Source organism: Bufo bufo, chromosome 5 (genome assembly GCF_905171765.1).
Source record: "Bufo bufo chromosome 5, aBufBuf1.1, whole genome shotgun sequence".
Lineage (NCBI taxonomy): Eukaryota > Metazoa > Chordata > Amphibia > Anura > Bufonidae > Bufo > Bufo bufo.
The window spans coordinates 435,435,153-435,450,645 of record NC_053393.1 but is presented as its reverse complement, the minus strand read 5'-3'; the positions used below and the strand labels follow the sequence as shown (position 1 = coordinate 435,450,645).

General features: G+C 42.7%; 1 protein-coding gene across 2 annotated transcripts in view; it reads right to left on the bottom strand.

Annotated features, from left to right (window-relative positions):
- Positions 1–15,493, bottom strand: part of KCNG2 (potassium voltage-gated channel modifier subfamily G member 2) — a 249,301-nt gene that overhangs the window by 102,481 nt on the left and 131,327 nt on the right. The gene's annotated exons all lie outside the window — the stretch shown is intronic.

Here is a 15,493-nt window from a genome sequence, read left to right as displayed (position 1 = left end):
GTTTCCATGAATACAGAATGTTAAGGGGTTACTCTGGCTGTGAGTCACTTGATTATTTGCAGTGTCTGGGCACTTGTGTTCCAGCACAGGCTGGAGCCGCTGTTATTTATAGGCAATACTATTCTTAAAAACACTTTTCTGAAAACTCAGAGTCGCATGTTATGATGTAAACCAAATCTGGCTAATAGCGTTACTAACCAACAGGATGCTTCGTTTTCCCTAAAAAAAATGTGGTAAAAGACATCATCTAACTTACAGGAATGTGTATTGTGAACCACAAGTTGTCTTCATTTTAGCAACTTCTAGTACAGTACTGAATAAACGTCACATATAAAAGGGGATAAGTTATCATTGTTGGCTGCATTTGAGGTTAGTTTTTACACTGGAGTATATGCAGTAGTTCAACCTATTTCAGTGAAAATACACATGGGGGATGCCTTTTAAAAAATAAAATCGACATTTCAGAAATGGGACAGGATTTCTACTTTGAAATCCTGACCAAATTTTCACTCCACGTGTGTAGGTGGTGCTGGACGGTGCAGTTACAGTCACATGCAACGGACCTTCTGCAGCAGAAATGCCACACCGAATTTTGTGGTGGAATTCATCACAGAAATGCTGCGGGTTTACAGGTTTCATTTACTGCCTTCTGCGTCTTCTGCAAACGGCAGAAATTCGCACCATAAATTGACATGCTGAGGATTTAAAGGAGTTGTCCAGCATTAGAAAAACATGGCGGCTTTCTTCCAAACACAGTGACACACCTGTCCACTAAATGTGTTGCACCTCAGCTCCTTTCACTTCAATGAAGAACAAATACCTGACAGCAGCACGGACAGATGTAGTGCTGTTTTTTGGCTCTCCAGCTGCCGTGAAACTACAACTCCCAGCATGCACACTTACTCAGCTGTTCTTGTAACTCCTATACAAGTGAAAAGAGGAATCTAGGAGTTCAGAACAGCTGGAGTGCTCGAGGTTGCTGATCCCTGTTCAAGAAAAATCTTTAAAGTCTGGAGTGCATGTCAAGTTCTGTGTGGATTTTGATGTGGACATTTTCAGCAGTGTGTTGAGGAGATTTAAAAAAATAAAAAATAAAAATTCATCTACATTGCTGCTAATGTATTCACTGCAGATATTCCACATACGGGAAATCCGCAGCACAAAGGCCATGTGTTGCTGTACCTTACGCCTCGGGAAAGCCTTCACACGCGATTTTGTGGTAGAACATTCCGCAACTGAAAATCAGTTTCATTCATTTGATTGGGGCAGCAAGCACATGGATTTCTGCAAGCCCCATTTAGGTAAATGGAACTGATGTGCCACAAAATGTGCAGCGCTTGAAGGCGCCCATTCACACAGTCCGTGTTCTGTCAGTGATTTCCATCAGTGATTTTGAGCCAAAACCAGGTGCAAGTCATAAACAAAGAACAAGGGCAGATCTTTCCATTATACCTTATGTTTGTGCAGGCTCCACTTCTGGTTTTGGATCACAAATCCCTAATTGAAATCACTTACCAAACACTGATGTGTAAATAAGGCTTTAGGCTGGGTTCACAAGTGACCAGCTGAAATTTCCACAGCAAAAACTGGATGAAGAATCGCAACAAAATCACAAATTTGCAGGGTGCCTGCACATGATGCAGATTTATGAGCAGAAAATCCGTAAGAAATCTGCAGCAAAGCTGCTAAAAAAAACCACTTTGTTTGTTTTAGTGTCCGTTCTGTTTTTTTTTTGCGGATAGGATGCGGACCCATTCATTTCAATGAGTCCGCAAAAACTGCAGACAGCACACTCCGTAGACCCGAAAAAAAATAGAACATGTCCTATTCTTGTCCGTTTTAGGCAGTTACAATGGAAACGCAAAAAAAACCAGATGGCATGCGGATGTCATCCTTTTTTTTTGTGGATCCGCAATTCGCGGACCACAAAACACATATGGTCGTGTGCATGTAGCCTTAAACACATTTCTGCTGCATTTTCTGTGATGTTTTTATGCAGTTTTTGGTGCAGATTTAATGCGGATTTTCATTGAAAAGGGTAAAATCCGCACAAGAAAAACGCAACAGATGACATGCTGAAGATTTCAAAATCTGCATGGCAGGTCAATTTCCACACCTAACAAAAACTGCAAACTGTACACGAGATTTGTCTAATCTCATATACTTTGCTGGTATTGTATTACTCTGCAGCTTTTCTGCCTATGTGCAGGCACCATAATAGCTACTAATATCATTTACAAGTATTACGTTGTATCCATAGGGGCAGACATTTTTCATGACTGCCTGTAAATAGCATTAGAATGATTTTTGATAGAAAATTCCTATTTGTATTTAAATAATAAAATTTATTAGTGAAACTGTCACCAACTTTGTTTTTTTTTTTAGATGTGTAGGGGAAATTATTAGAAGTATTTCTGTAATATACTTTATTAGGTAGGTTTTTTAATAAAAAACTTTTTCAAGTTGTCCCTTTTCAATGCTGTAAATTAGTGTTGCTAAGGATACTGTACACTGAAGATGCTCCCCGATTCCCTGACTTCTATACGGATTGTCAATGGTGAGTGATGACTGCCCGGCTCTCCTGTATCTCCGTTGGCTAGTCAGTGAGCATGCCAGGGATACAGGGCACAGAAGCACTGTCAGCACTCACCACTGACAGTAGAGTTGTCAGGGAGGCAAGGGAGAACTGGTCAATTAAAAGGGACAATTAAAGTCGAGTGACATTACTATGACCACTACCTTCTTTCGACATCAGCAGCGTATAGCTCATGAAGGAAGTCACAGGTCATGAGCTGGCTTGGTGGGTGAATAAAGTGTGCGATAGACTGCCTGCAAACATATCCCTCATTGCCGTCATGGGTATATACAAAGTGTATAGTGAGTGAACAATTACACCATTGAGAATAAGTGACGTGGAAACTGGGGAGCACCATGTGCTATTGATGCGAGAAGTGAATGTCCGCTACGAAGCTGCATGAGGGCCGACCGACACACACTGGAGCAGCTCACTGCCAAAATGAACCAGGAGGCTACCAGACGTGTCGAAGACAACAGTTCAGCAACCTCCACTGCATATGGGGCTCTGAAGGAGACAGATGGTCTCTGCACCTGTGCCAACAACGTTGCATCTGCAGAAAAGGCTTCCATTTTTGCAGGAGTATCGGAATTGAACCCCACTGCTTGGGTTGCCTTCTCTGATGAATCACATTTTCTCCTTCATTTAACGAATGGACATTGGTGTGTCAGGCAAGAAACATACGAGAACAAACACCCTGCAACCAATGCTGGAAGAACACAAGCTGGTGGTGGCAGCTTTACGATTTGGGGATTGTTATGGCATGCTATGGGCCCACTCATCCATGTGGAAGGCACTCAACAAATTTGGGTATGGTTCCATCCTTGCAGATCATGGACACCCATACATGATGATTGTCTTCCCTGGGGTAGGTGGGATCTTCCAGCAAGATAATGTGACATGTCACATTGCTAGAAATGTCCAACATTGGTTGGAAGACCATGACAAAGACTTCAGTGTACTACCCTGGCCCCCTAATTCCCCAGACTTGAACCCAATTGAATATCTGTGGGACCACCTCGATTGTCATGTTTGTTCAGTGGATCCTCTTATTGAGTCACTTCCACCCGTCTACCTGCTGTCCGGGCTGCACACAGCGGTTACTCTGTATATTAGCTGGCGGTCATAATAAAGGTGACTCGACCAGAGGTCGCACTATATTTTTTTTCAGAAGAGTAAAAATACTCCTCTTAACAATTTTGAGGAGTATTTTTAGCCGAGGAGGAGTAAGAATTTTGCGGTAATTCATATATATATATATATATATATATATATATATATAAATATAATGCATAGGCCCACAAAGTTATGAGGCTGATATTTCTGCAGAGAAACCATTGCTAGTCTCCCATGCAGAAATAAATGTAGACAATTTTACATTTATCCAACATCATACACTAAACATAAGATCACTGCTGCCATACTCAGCGCCCACCTGACGCTGCCACACATGGCACCCACCTGACACTACTATATACATATTATATACACAGCTCTACCACATGCCCATTACACAGATAGTTTACTATATACACATTACAAACACAGCTCTGCTACATGTCCATTACACAGATAGAACTACTGTGTGCACATTACACACAGAAAACTGTACAATAAACTGGTTACACTGACTTATCCCTGCTTTATACACACCTTCCATACATAAAAGTACCTTTGCATTCTCCACCAGCACAGTCCTACAGGGAGCCTGTGTTCCCCTAACTCCTCCCACACACATGGCTGATCACATGACTGTGACATCACCACAGGTCCTGTAACCACAAAGTAGTGTTTAGTCCAGACTCTGGAACTGCTCCTGGTGAGAGAGAGGTCTGCGAGGGGCGGAACTACTTGGAAGAGGGGCGGGGCTTCGTGTGTGCCAGAACTGGCAGCTTCTGATACAGCGTTCCTGACTAGAAAAAGACCATACGCATACGTAAAAATACCCATGAGTCTTTTTCCAGGGAGTAAAATGGCCTGAACAGGCGTCTGACGCTTGTACAGGCGTTATTGCGACCTCTGGACTCGACTGTGTATACACATGTCAGTGAGGCAGGCTCTCTCTGCATCTAGTGAGTCGAGAACATCTTTAGTGTACATCACAGTACTATGCAGTACACTGAAGAAGGGTTTTCCTTAGCAACGCTCATTTACAAATTTATAGAAATGGGCAAAAGAACATGTTCGGACCAGATGCATCAGGCCTAATGAGTTGTTCTGATCTATGCAGGGCTGCCATCTGACCAAAAACTGATCCACATAATTGGACTACAGAGAGGATATTTTTTCATAAATCCTCATCCTATTAACACTTTCCTTTACGGTCATGAATTACAAAAGGAGGATAAGATAAATGATGGGTTTTCCAACTTGCAGCAATGTGCATTCCTGTGGCCAAGCAAATATTTTTTGAAATTGTATGTAGCTGACTATGAAGGCAGGAGTTTCTAGTCTATGCATTTACAGTAGAAGATATGTATGACCTAAGGACAATTTTAAATAATTAAAATGTTTTTTTTTTGTTTTTTTTTAACAAACACAAGCTGTGTGTAGGAAAGTTAGCTACACTGATCCTTTACAAATTATCACAATGTTGTATTTTTTACTTAATTGTTTGGACAATTATGCATCTAGAAATAAACTTGAATTTCATGAACTGTATTACACAAATTTTTAATACCGTTAGCTTTAGAAAGGATAGCCCGAGTAAGTCCCTAGCAACCTAGATAATTAGGTATGGGTTAATTTAGTGGTTATTCCACTTTAAGACTATTCACAACAGTTAACAATTACCACAATCCAGACCGGTTGTACATAGTGCAGACACACACATTCCTTACTGATTAATTTAGAACATAAGCACTGCAACACATGCCTCTTTATAATTGGGGCGCATCTGTGCAGCTATGAGTGACAAAATGGAAAACTAGACCAGCAAGAGTGCTGCTGTAGATTTGTGTCGCTATAATCTACGCCAGCTCCTACTTTTTGGAAAAGTGGTGAGGGAGGCTCCAGACACACGAAAAGTTGCAAACTTTTGTGCAAACAGGACATGCACCAAACTTTGCAACCTTTTGGAGCCAGTTTTCTTTTTGTACCGGGTATAATAAATGTCTTGCTAAGGGTATAAATACTTCCTGCATGTGACATAGGGTAAGCTCTAAATAAGACGTCTTTTGATCATGCTCCTCTGTCTCTTTGTTATCTACCATCTTCGGCATTGGAGCACAACGAGAGCTTACCAAGATCTTTCTTTACTTTATATCACTGCTGTTCTATCTGTATATCACTGCCATTATTCAGTAATTCACTTATTCATTTACCCATTGTTTCACTCTATTTATTCCCATATCCCAGAATCCATAGTGGAACATTAGGATACTCCATACAGCACTCCACCAGTGTCAAATTTTTCAGATTTCCAGGATTATTAGACTGATCATTGTGATAGTCAAGAAAATGGAGCAGATTTATTAATCCTATAGACAGTCTAAAGGCCCCTTTACACTGCTTAATGGAGCAGACGATTGATGAGAAGGAAGATTGGTCATACACCTTAGTCTAAAGTTGTTCAAAACTGAATATTTTAACAATGGATGACCATTTTAACCAACCAATGATATACCATTATCATTTGAAAACAAGTCGGCCATGTTTAATATTTTAGTTGGACGTAACATCTTTCATTCAAAGAAAGATCATTCATAAATAAAAGATCTTTCTTTGAAATGATGTTCCCAGAAAGAACTTTTGTCCATCGTTCAGTTTCATTGAACATCTATGGGCAATACGAACAACTGTAATGGCCAATATGGACTATTATGTGTATGGCCGTGTCTGTGATCACCAGACGAATGTTTAACTGCTTTTCAACAAACTTCTATCAGATGTGTATGGCCAGCTTACGAAAATTCAAGGAACGTTCTAAATGGCTTCTAAATACGACCCTATTTTTTACAACCCAGGCTGCACTCCTAGGATCCTATCATCCACATCCTCTAATTGCCATCTCCCGAACTGCTGTCAGAATACAGCTTTAGCTACCAATGTTTGTTAACAGAATCAAATGATTGCCTGTTCCCATTTATTTATTTCAACCTGTAATAATTTGGTTGTTAGGGTGAAAGTCCCCTGAAAATACTTCTGTCGGGAGAATAATTGATGATGGATCTGAATCTGATACAGTGATTCCTTCCTAATGAAAATTGGTAGACCTCAGCTGACAAAGAGTGATTCTTGTTACCGGAGGGGGGCTTACCTTGTATATCAAAAGCTCCAACTGTTTGTGCTACTTCATTATTATTGCCAGTAAGACAGGTGTATTACCTAAAGCTTTAAATTGTGGTCACAAAAAAATTTGCTCATATAATCCACTGAGCACATACACATTTTATGTTCTTGTTTAAAAATCTTTATAAGGCGTCAGTTCAGCTTCCTTGTACATCCACAATGCCTATAAATTTTACAGGGCCTTCTGCTGCCAGGGCTGGGAGACAACTGAATCTTCTCTGTTATTAGTATTCTGATACATTTCCTGCACATTGTTTTTAAAATCATTCCAATTATCTCTTTCTTAGTGCCCAAGTAAAGTGCATCTTAATTCTTGGAATGCTTTGCTTTGTATGCAGTTGGCATAAGAATTTGTGTTCTGAATATTAAATACCAAACATTCAAAATAACTACATACAGCTCTAGGAATGTACTATTATTAAGTAGCTCCAATGCCGTAAAAGGCAGCAAATCCGTTTTTATTAGCGGGAGGCACTTAAGGTCTAAAAAAAAATAATAGAATATAACTGTCTCTGTATGGACAGCGCTATAAGTTTCTGATAAACTTGATATTGTATACCAATTTCTACCCCATGAAGATATCAAGGATTTATCCATGTGGACATATACTCACACATCCGTACAGTGATTACACAACGTGACTGGACCTAGAAGATGGTATCTTAAAGGGGTTGTGCCAAGTTTTCAAGCTATGTGGTTGATGGGGTTCAGACTGCTAACACCCCCACTGATCCTGAAAACGGAGGTCCTGATGGAGCAAGCAGGTGGAGCAGTCGCCCTTCCAGGTTCATTAATTCTCTATGGGACTGCTGGAAATAGCCAAACACTGTACTCAGCTATCAGTGGCAGACTGGAAACGTAAGGTGGCCCTGGAAAAAAAACTCAAAGCCCCATGTTATAGGCATATCCAGATTGACAGAAGGCAGGGCAGTAGACCGGGACAACAGCAGTAGGCAGGGCTAGCAGTACCTTAGTGCAGCACAAAATACTGCCCCAGCAGAGCTAAATACCACAGTACAGTATAAAATACTACTGTTTTATTGCAGTACTAAACTGTATCACTGTCCTGAGGATGGTTATACCGTTGAATTCAGGAGGGCACCTGTGGTTACCGGCTAGGGGCATAAGTACCTGATGCTCCTAACATTAATGAATGGTAAGAGCATAAAATCGTTATATATCCAGCCACTGATCATGAGGAGGGCTCAGGTGGCCCCCTGGGCATCGGCCCACCAGGAAAATAACCTGTAGGGTATATAGCCAATACTCCCCTGTCAGTCGCATAGAGAATGAATAGAGCGGCAGGGCGTATGCTTCACCTGCTGGTTCATCAGGACAGGGGAATGGGACAAATGGGGGTCCCAGTGTTTGGACCCTAGCTGATCAGTTATCCCCTATCCTTAACGTTACTTAAAACATTACATGGTTCATAAATACAGCAATACATTATAATAAAATTGAGTAAAACACAGGATATATCTTGAAGTCTAACCATATACAGTTGTAGTAACACTGTATACTATTTTAAATAGAGTAGAAGAGCCATGTGGCACACAGGCAGGATATACCGGGTGGGCCACGATAAACAAAACCCTGTTTCCCGTGGGTGATTTGTACAGAATACTGGAAAAATTACATACTGACTCTTTTAAAGCGCTGCTGAAAGAGGTTTCCACCAGTAACACCTTCTCCAACACTACATATTTCATATTCCAGATATGAATTTCAATTTGGGCACTGTCTGGGGATTTATTTCATTAACCCAACCCTTCAGGTGACCCCACAGATAAAAGCCACACACCATTAGCTTATTTGTTCTGCAGTCTACCGATCAATGCTTAGAGTAAAGAGAAAGACATCTCGGAGCGAAGTCCCCAGAGCAAGGTCTATGCAGGGAGAAATGTTGGGGGCAGCAGAATAATAAGTGCGGCTGTTGACTATAATACTTCATGCAGTACTTTGGAAGAATAGAAAATATGTAAAATCATAGGCCCACATTTACTAATACTGTCTATAAGTAAGACAGTGTAAACTTAGACAGTCAAACTGTGCCAGATATATCACAGTAGCTGATGCGCCTCTAGAATGTCTAATTTAAGTGTACCCTACCTATTAACTTGTTTGCCTAGTTTATTCCAAAAAATTTCTGTCACATTTTTACCGCACAGACCAACATTTAAACCATAACCCTTTTCTGATAAGTCACGAGTTGTAAAGTGTCTGAAAGTGTCTAAAACACTTAATAAAGGTGTTCAAAGCATGTAAGCCAGTTTTTTGTTGCAAAGAATTCTGTTGCATATTAATTAATAAATCTTAAAAAAATTGTAAATGTGTTCTTAAAGTTACACATTTTCATTACATCAACTTTGACAAGGGCTGATGGGTTTTTTAAAGGCACCAGTGCATGTGGTTATATCACAGGTGTAGTGATGTCATAATGGGTAATGTCAATGACTTTGCCTGTCATGTCATGTTTAAGGCCAAAATCACAAATTGAGCTACAGAACCAACAGTGGCCAGTGAGCCACAACAGATACATAATGATGCAGGAATGGCCCACACTTAAGCCATGATGTGTACTTTTCATGAGTACCCTCCACAAGTGTGATGTCACAGAGGTCGACATCACCATACTAGTAACTTCAGTGGAGGTGGCTAATCTAGTGATTAGTGATGGACGAACATCGGCCGGGACGTTCGCGATCAAATGTTCGCGAACCGCGCGTTCGCCACGGGCGCCTTTGACTTTAATGGTAGCGTATCTGAAAAACCTTCAGGTCATATTTGCAGCCACCAAACACATACTAGAAGTGCACAAATAGTCCCACAACATGGACAGTGACATACCAGAGGGGAATCATTGGCATAAATTCCCACAAAAAATATGTATTTTAATCAGGGGCCATTTTTATGCGTCTTAAAAGGGAAACTCTCAAAAATGTGCCCTGCTGGAACCTAGAAAATTTGTATTTTATTTTATTTTAGGAGTACAGGCTCCAAAAATTAGGCATTCACCTGACAGAAAAGAACTTGTGATGATGTGGCTGGAGGTACATTAGGGGTTACTGGATACAAATTTTACTGTAGGCCAGTACAGGCCCCAAAAATTAGGCATTCACCTGACAGAAAAGGTCTTTTATGTCACTGTATATACATAAGGCAAGGACCATTCTTTGTTCTGGGTGGTGGCGGATATGTGTGGGCTGGCATGAAGAAATTCAATTACACGTGGTGGTCACAGGTGTTAAATTCCTCAGAGATCCATGCCTCATTCATTTTTTTTGAAATGTAAGGTAGTCCACACTGTCGTGAGCTAGGTGAGTGAGCTTATCGGTCACGATCCCCCCTTCTGCGCTGAACGTCCTTTCGGACAGGACACTCGACAAGGGGCAAGCCAAGAATTCCATGACACATTGTGCCAGCTCTGGCCACAGGTCAAGCATGCACACCCAGTAGTCCAGGGGTTCCTCGCTTCTCAGAGCGTCCACATCGGCCGTTAACCAGATGTAGTCAGACACCTGTCGGTCTAGGCGTTCCCTGAGACTGGATCTGGAGGGCGGCTGTCAATGGGTTGTTTGAAAAAGTGTTGGTCACTTCGGATATGAGATCATTCTTTCAAACTGCCCTCTTCTTGCAGGCGCGGTAGGATTGGTACCCGCATGTGTTTTGCTGTGGGTGGAAATTCCTCTGCCAGTGCCCGCAACAGAAGAATACAGCATCTCTCGCAGCAAGGCCTGGAAATGCTGCATTCTGCCAGCCCTCTGTGATGCTGGTAACATGTCCGCCATTTTGTGTTTGTACCGGCGGTCTAAGTACGTTGCCACCCAGTACTGGTCCTTGCCATTTATGCTTTTTATACGGGGGTCCCTCTTCAAACACTCGAAGCGGTGGAGCACCCTGGCTCCTGCTCATCGCCCAGGAGAATGTCGTCCTCGGTCTCCTCCCAGCCATGGACAACACCAGGGATCCCCAAAACATTTAAAGTCCCCCTCAAAGCCTGCTCTTCTTGCTCCTCCTCCCAGCCACCATCTTCCTCCGACTCCTCTTCAGACTCCTGCTTACTTGTCTCAGATGGAGTAGCCCCCCTGGGAATTTATTCAGCATTGCGACTTCCTCATCTTCCAGCTCCTGCTCCTCGACGGCTTGATCAATGACACGATGCAATGCACACTTCAGAAAGAAGGCGTAAGGTATGATGTCACTGATGGCTCCCTGGCTGCGACTGACCAGTTTGGTGATTTCATCAAATGGCCACAGCAGTCTGCATGCGTCGCGCATGAGCAGCCACTGGCACGGTGAAAAGAAACCAAGCTCAACAGAACCTGTCCTGCTGCAGAGTTTGTACAGGTAGTCGTAAACGGCATGTTGCTGCTGGAGCAGCCTATCAAGCATATAGAAGGTCACACGTCGGGCTGTCACAAATCAGACGTCTGATGGGCAAGTGTAAGATCTTCTAAAATGGCCAGAGATTTTCCTGGCCTGCCGAAAGACATCCTGGACCCCGGGTATTTGGCAACGAATCGCTGCACGACTAAGTTCAGGACGTGTGCCATGCACGGCAAGGGTGTCATTTTGCCCTGTTTCAGCGCTCTCAGCAGATTGGCACCATTGTCGCACAACACTTTACCAACCCTCAAATTGAGCAGGGTTAGCCACTGATCGGCCTGTGACCGCAGAGCTGAAAGCAGTGCAGGACCGGTGTGGCTCTTGGCTTCCAGGCACAACAGCCGCAGCACAGCATAGCAACGTCTCACCTAGCACGTCAAATAGGTTCTGGGGAGCTTGGGGGGGGGGGGGCGCAGCGGAAGAGGCGGTAGCAGTGAAAAAGGAGGAGTCAGCCGAGGAGGATGGAGTAAAAGAAGCAGAGGCAGGCCTGCATGCAATCCATGGCGGTAACCCCAAATCCACACGCGAGCCACGGGTTACATGCTTGACGGCCGTCAGAAGGTTCACCCAGTGGGCAGTAAAAGTTATGTATCTTCCCTGCCCTGGTGTTTGCTAGACCACGTGTCTGTGGTCAGATGTATCTTGGCACCAACACTGTGTCCCAGAGATATATTCACTTGCCGCTGAACGTGGCCATATAGCTTTGGGATGCCCTTCTGGGAAAAAATTGCGGTGTGCCAATGGCCACAAATTTTCTAAAGGCCTCCGAGTCCACCAGTGTATATGCCAGTAGTTGGCGGGCTAGCAGTTCCGACTAGTCAGCGGTCAGCCTTTGGGCCAGAGGGTTATACGGCGTCATCAACTTTTTATGCTCGAACATTTGGGACATGGAAGCCTGCCATCTGCCAGATGAATGCGACGACGGCAAGGCCGTTGCAAATAGTAGTTCCAATAGCACTTGTCCCTCTATATAGCCGCGGTATCGCAGCAGAACTGCTCACAACTTCTGCACAATACAAATGCACTATATACTTTCTATGTTAGAAAGTATATTATAAGTATAAGTATATCACACCCCTCAAATCAGTTTTTTTGGGGGCAACAGGTATATCACACCCGTTGCAATTAGTTGTTCCAATTGCGTTTGTCCCTCTGTATAGTTGCGGTATCTCAGTAGAACCACACACAACTGCTTCACAATACAAATGCACTATAATATACTTTCTATGTTAGAAAGCATCTTGGCTCAAAGTTCGTCGCAATGCAAAAGAATATGGGGCCAGCGGACATCGCCATATGTTCGCATGTTCGATGGATTGCGAACGCGCAAAGTTTTCAGCGAAAACGAACGCCGGGCGAACCGCATGGTCATCTCTACTAGTGATAACAAAGAGGGCATGACAACAAGGTAGCAGACCACTCTCCTAGTGATTTCACTCTTGAATGGAGAGGAAATCATAATGATTGGCACTTCCTAACATATCCTCTTAAAACCCAAACTGTACAAATGTATAAAAATGGTGCCCCCTAGTACTTTGCTGTTTGACAAGAGAACTATTTTAATTTCTAAAACTAGCCCTGAGCACCACAATAGAGACCTATCGCTGGGCCAAGAAAACAGCATATGTCTTTCTACCAAAGCCATTTCACAACACATGCCAGTTCGCTAAATGTTTTGCTGGCAGAAAAAGTACAGTGATATATATAATTAGTAGCTATTCAGTAATTTTGTCAGTTGTATTCTAGATTAAAAGTTGGCTGCACAGATTGCTTGTTTATCTCCATTTTTATTGCCTTGACATCCTAACTTCTGTACACTATAAGCACATTTTACAACTGAACACTCCAATAGATACAGAATAAATGCAATTTTAAGCTTCCTCTAAAATAAAACAAATTTTTATGATTTTTGGGGTTAATATGAAAGGGAAAGATTTGATACAGGGATTCTTTCATAGACAACAGGATCATTACTGTATATAGGAGGCCAGTCACTGCCTATGTACTGTTGTTCTAGGTCTGCATATACATAGCCTACTGCCAGAGTTATTATTATTTTTGCCCTCCCCATGATCGTCTTTTCGCATAAAGTTACAATTTCCCAGGAAGAATCACAGGGGCACATTTAGTGTGGCACCGAGTATTAATGAAAATGCTCCTATATTGTGGCTCAAATTGAGAAGGAATTTAGTACACATGCTGTGTGCCGCATTTACTAAGTGTCTTAAACCCCATTTGTTCCATTTGGTAAGTGGGCTTTACTTAGCAGGAAAGGAACATGGCTTAGTGGAACGGCACAAGAAAATGACCTATTGTTTAAATTATGTTTTATGTTAAACATATATTTAAAAACATTTAATTGTCCACGTCAGCCCATATTTACTAATGTGTGTGTGCCAAAAATCTGTCTACAAATGGCATAAATAGGGTTTCTACACATTTCCCCAACAAGCTAGATGAAGGGGGGAGCTTAGTAGAAAGGGGGTAGACTTGGCGGGAAAGGCGCACATCCTAAGATGCACAATTTTGCACCAAAATTGTGCCACAATGGTGTCAAAATCTGTCTAAAAGTAAGCCAACCAATAGTTGGTATAGAGTCAGAGAAAAATGTTTATACCTTCATCAGATATATTATCAAGCCTGGGACACTATAATAAATCTGGCTCAGGTCTAGACAGCCTGTCTAAGCTTACGTCATCTTCAGGATTAGTAAATTTAGACCTACATCTATTTTTGGAAAGAAAAAAAAATTCTAAAATCCTGCACTACACTGGTAAGCCTAATATTAGAGACCACTTCTTGGTCTGTAAAGAGCACTTTTCTGTAGTTATCTGCTTATCACCGCAGGCAAGATTAGAATGACAGAGTTCATCCATATATAGATAACACAGGATCCACTATTCATAATAGGTGACCATCAAAGCTCATCTACTTCTTCCTGACCTCTTGTCACCGCGACTTCTGTGAGAAGGTCTGACAGACGTCCTTTCCTACCTCTTGCATGATGGTCTTTGTTTTGGTTTCACTTTGTCATCTCATTTCCTTCTCCCAGGTGTCACCTATTTAGACTAATCCTCTTTCCTTTATATTCCCTCCCATACTGCCTCACTTTGCGGTTTATACTACTTCCTGGATTGAAGTGTTCACTGCTGGAGACTTCTGTTGCTGCTTGTTAAGATGAGTCCTTTCATGTATTGTGTTTCCTTGCTGGCTTGATTCTAGGTGGACCTGACTCCCTCCGTATTAAGTGCAGGGAGCCGGTGGTCGTGTCCCCTCACTATTATAGGGTTTTCAGGTGTCACACAGTCTAGGTATGAGGGCATGCAATCGTCTACCTCTGAGACCCTTGTATGTGCTTAGCAGTCAGGGTGAGCTCTTAGCGTTTTATAGGGGTCACCTTTATGCTCCTTAGTTTGGGATCAAGCCAGTCGGATGTTTATCCATAACTTCCAGCTATCTGCAACATCATCCGTGACATTATAAACCGCCTTTACCGTCTTAAGCATGGATCCGGTTTCAGCCTTGATTGACCGCATGCAAGGTCTTTCACTGGAGGTAGCAGATCTCCGTAAAACTGTGTCTCAGTTTCAGGTGACCGGTTCTGCTTGCGTTCATGGAGTTTGTTCCGAGCCTAAGATCTCGCTTCCGGATACGTTCTCCGGGGGTAGTGATAATTTTTTTTGCTTTAGAGAGGCTTGCAAACTACATTTTCGCCTACTTCCCCATTCCTCTGGTGATGAGGAGCAGAGGGTGGGGATCATCATCTCGCTGCTCAGGGATAACGCTTAGTCTTGGGCCTTTTCACTGCCGGTGGGGGCACGGCCCCTCCGATCGGTGGATGAATTTTTTGTAGCTCTGGGGCAGATGTATGATGACCCGGATGGTATTGCTCTGGCTGAATCTAAACTGCGTCTTTTATGCCAGGGTAAACAGTCAGCAGAGATATATTGTTCTGAATTTCGCCATGGTCTTTCGGAGGGATTGAAAGATGCATTTGCTTTTCATGAGAGACCTGCCTTGTTGGAGTCTGCCATGTCTCTAACTGTTCGTATTGACAGGCGTCTTAGAGAGAGAGGAGAGACCTCTCCCTGTCATATTCAGTCCAAGGACAGTGGGGCGGTCTCATTCAGTGCGCAGGGGCCTCAGTCTCTCTCAATCCCCTCTGAGCAGGAAGCCATGCAGCTGGGTTTGCTTGCCTCTAATAGTAGAGGATTCAGCTCTCAGAGGAGGGTTTGTTTCTGT